This window comes from Dromiciops gliroides, chromosome 1, assembly GCF_019393635.1.
Source record: "Dromiciops gliroides isolate mDroGli1 chromosome 1, mDroGli1.pri, whole genome shotgun sequence".
Taxonomy (NCBI): Eukaryota; Metazoa; Chordata; class Mammalia; order Microbiotheria; family Microbiotheriidae; genus Dromiciops; species Dromiciops gliroides.
In genome coordinates, this window is record NC_057861.1 from 143,287,968 (window position 1) to 143,292,023 (window position 4,056).

The window sequence follows — 4,056 nt, forward strand, 5'->3', positions numbered from 1 at the left end:
AGAAATTTCTCTGCTAAAGGGAGAAACTTGAGTAATATCTGGAATAATATAGTGTTTCTCTTCCAGGAACTAGAGTTGTGCTGACTACATATAACCCAAAGCCTGAAGTTGCAAATGGAGCCAGCTTTGACAGACCTATATTTCTAGGAGAGTCATGGAAGCATGAGTCAAGCAAATACTTACGGAAGATAGGCACTGAGACGCCATATTTCAAACTCACAAGATTTTTTTTTTTTAAATGTGGATAGTTAGCATTTATTTAGTGCTTTAAGGTTTTCAAAATACGTCACAAATATCCTTTTGCTGGATCCCCACAACAACCCTGGGAGGTAGGTGCTTTTATTATTCCCATTTTATAGATGAGAAAACTGAGGAAGACAAGTGAAGGGTTTTGCCAGAGTTGCGCAGCTTATAAAGTTTTGAGACCTGATTTGAACTCAGATGTTCCTGATTCCAGGGGCGGAGCTGCATCTGCTGGGGTACTTAAGTAGGGTTTTTTTTTCTTTTTTTGGGGGGGGGTTCTTTTCAAAGTATCCTATAGGACCATAGGCTCAGGAGCTAGATGGTATTTTAGAGATCATTTAGACCCAACCCCTTCATTTTATTGATGTAGAAACTGAAACCTAGGAGATTAAGGAACTAGAATGTAGACACCCCGAGGGAAGGAATTTCCTTTTTGGTTTTTGTATTCCTGGTGCAGACCCTAGTACTATCTGTAGCATATAGTAATCCCTTAATAAGTATTTGTTGATTGATTCCTCCAGGTGTCACAGTAAGCACAACTATATTGTTCTCTATACAAAAAAAAAAAAAAGTGGCAGGATTGGACCAGATGGTCACTATTTGTATATAATCCTTGCACTTGTACAGTGACAGGTATTTAAGAAAAAGTTGGGAAGGGATCAGACTGTTGAGGGCCTAGAATGCCAAGCTAAATAGTTTGATTGATTATTCTGACAACAATGTATAGGACGGACAGAATGGATGAGAAAATGAATAATGAATGAATGTACCAAGCACCTGGCTAAGCACTGAAATATTATTACAAAAGCAAAGAAAGTACCTGAAATTTAAGAATTTACATTCTAATAGGAGGAATCAACACATATGGAGCTAGTATCTAGGAAGAAATATTTTGGTTTGGGAAGTTTCTGGGATGGTTAGTGGAGCCATTTAGGGAGTAGGTTGACACATCTTATCCTAAAATAGTAGTATTGATTTGATTAAGGTTCCAGAAATTTGGTGGGGGGAAGGGAGGAAGCAAGAAAGTGTGGGAGTAGGAAGTTGAAGAGGCAGGGTATGAACATAATAGGAAGGTGGCTGGTGGAAAGATAGAGGATAGTCAATCATGATGGAACCTGCCTACATACACACAGCAGGTTGAAATTCCTACAAGAGGGGATTCTGGGAAGATGGTGGAATACCACACTCTAAAATTCTTCCAGAAACAAAATAAAGTATCACCTTAAAGTGAATCCGAAATAACGAAAAGTCGGGGTAAGGTGGTGGCAGGACTTGAAGAAAAATCCAACCGCCAGGGGCAAAGCTTTGGCCCAAGTGAAGTGCAAACACCTCCAAGCAGATTCTACTGAACCGATAATAACCTCCACATCAGGAACTTTCGCCTCAGAACAGTGTGAATGTTAGTCAGTTGAACAAGGGAAAGACTCTCAGTTCTCATGGCCCTGGGCTATGACTGTGGGTAAAGACTATTAAGTACACAGCTGGTGCATGTGGTAGCAGAGAGGTGGGGATCCTGCTGGTTTCAGAAGAGCAGAATCCTTGCTTTTTGTTCCAGGGCAGAGGGGTGAGCTGAAGTTTATAGCAGCAGGAAGAACCACAGGGAGCAAGAGGATTTGGGGTAACAGCTGTAGCTGGGGGCCCTACCCATAGCTCTGGGGCAGAGTGGAGTGCACAAGGTCAGGCCCCCAAACACAGCTCAGAAAACAATAGTAAGAAAAACCCAAAGTCTGAGGCATCATTCCCCACCCCCCACCATGTCAGGAATAGAACCTGACTATAATAATAAGCTGCTTTAAAAGAATAACATAATAATAATATAACTAAGCCAAGGAAAAGGAATCTGACCATAGATAATTGCTATGGCGATAGAGAAGATCTGGGTTCATACTCAGAAGAAGATAGTGAAATTGAAAAAGCCACTCCTGCTTCAAAGAAAAATGTCAAATGGTCACAAGCCCAAAAAGAGTTCTTGGAAGAGCTTAAAAAGGACTTTAAAAATCAAATAAGAGAGAATGAAGAAAAACTAAAAATAATAACAAGAGCAATCCAAGAAAATAAAGAAAATTATGAAAAGAAAGTCAACCAAATGGAAAAAGAAATCCAAAAGCTTAAAAAAGAAAATAACTGTAAAAACTAGAGTTAGGCAAGGGGAAGCTAATGGCATTCAATGATACAAAGAAATAATAAAATCAAATCAAAAGAATGAAAAAAATAGAAGGGAATATGAAACATCTTATTAGAAAAAGATCAAAGAGAGACAATATAAGAATTGTTGGATTACTTGATGGTAGTGATCAGAAGAGTCTAGATACTATATTTATTACAAGATCATTAAGGAAAATTGACCTAAAGTTCTAGAATGAGAGATGTGAATAGAAATAGAAAACAAAATCCATCAATCACCATATGAAAGAAATCCCAAGGGGTTTGGGCTCCGGTTTCTCTGTTGTAAGCTTCAGAGTGAAGTGCAGACTCTTCGGGTCCAGCTGCCACCTCTGCCGCACCCACAGCTGCCTGCTTCTCCTGCTCCAACCTAAGCTTCCCTGGACCATGGCCAACACCAAGCGCACCTTCATTGCCATCAAGCCCGACAGCATCCAGCCGGGCCTGGTCGGGGAACTCATCAAACGTTTTGAGCAGAAGGGATTCCGCCTTGTGGGCATGAAGTTCCTTAGGGCCTCAGAGGAACATCTGAAACAACATTATATTGACCTGAAGGACAGGCTTGTGAAATACATGAATTCAGGACCTGTTGTAGCCATGGTCTGGGAGGGCTTGAATGTGGTGAAGACAGGCAGAGTGATGCTGGGGGAGACTAACCCAGCTGATTCTAAGCCAAGAACCATTCGTGGGGACTTCTGCATTCAAGTTGACAGGAACATCATTCATGGCAGTGATTCTGCAAAAAGTGCTGAGATCAGCCTGTGGTTTAAACCTATAAGTCTTGTGCCCATGACTGGGTCTATGAATAAGATTTTAAAAATGGATATAGACTGGACCCACCACTCTTAGTAGCTGTGGTGTGTGTGTGTGTGTGTGTGTCTTCATCACAGAGTATGAATATGTGTGTATGTCTGTGTGTGTGTATGTGTCTATCCCTGAATACATCTCATGCCAGGGGATTGAAAGAAATTGGAACCAGAATTTTCTAAAACAGTCTTGTAACCCTGTTCAATAAAGCCTTGGAAATAAAAAATTAAATTTAATTAAATTTAAAAAAAAGAAATCCCAAGATGAAAACTCAAAGGAACATCATAGCAAAGTTTTGAAGTTCCCAGGTCAAGGAGAAAATACTACAAGCAACAACAATAACAACAACAAATTAAATACTGTGGAGCTCTAGTCAAGATAACACAAGATCTAATAGCTTCTACAATAAAGAACCAAAGGATCTAGAACATATTTCAAAGACCAAAGGAGCTGGGTTTGCAACCAAGAAAAATTTACCTAGCAAAGCCGAGTTCAATCCTGATTTTTTTTTTATTAAATGGATGATTAATGAATTGAAAGACTTTCAAGTATTTGTGACAAAAAGACCAGGACTCAATGGAAAATTTGACATGTAAGATCCAGGAGAAACATAAGGCAAACATTAAAGACCAATTATAAGACTCAGTAAGGTCAAACTTTTTACTTCTTATATGAGAAAATGTTATCTGTACTCTTAAGAATGTTCTCATTACATGGGTAGTTTGAAAAAGCATAGAAGTTTTGGGGTTGAGTTGAGTATGATGGGATGATTCTAAAAAATAAAATTGGGTAGGGAAAGGTAAAATGGAACCATTATATCATACAAATCAAGTGTGAATAGAA

At 39.2% G+C, this 4,056-nt stretch overlaps 1 pseudogene; it reads left to right on the forward strand.

Annotated features, from left to right (window-relative positions):
* The first annotated feature begins 2,793 nt into the window (after positions 1–2,793).
* Positions 2,794–3,444, forward strand: LOC122736801 (annotated as a pseudogene).
* The last annotated feature ends 612 nt before the right edge of the window (positions 3,445–4,056 follow it).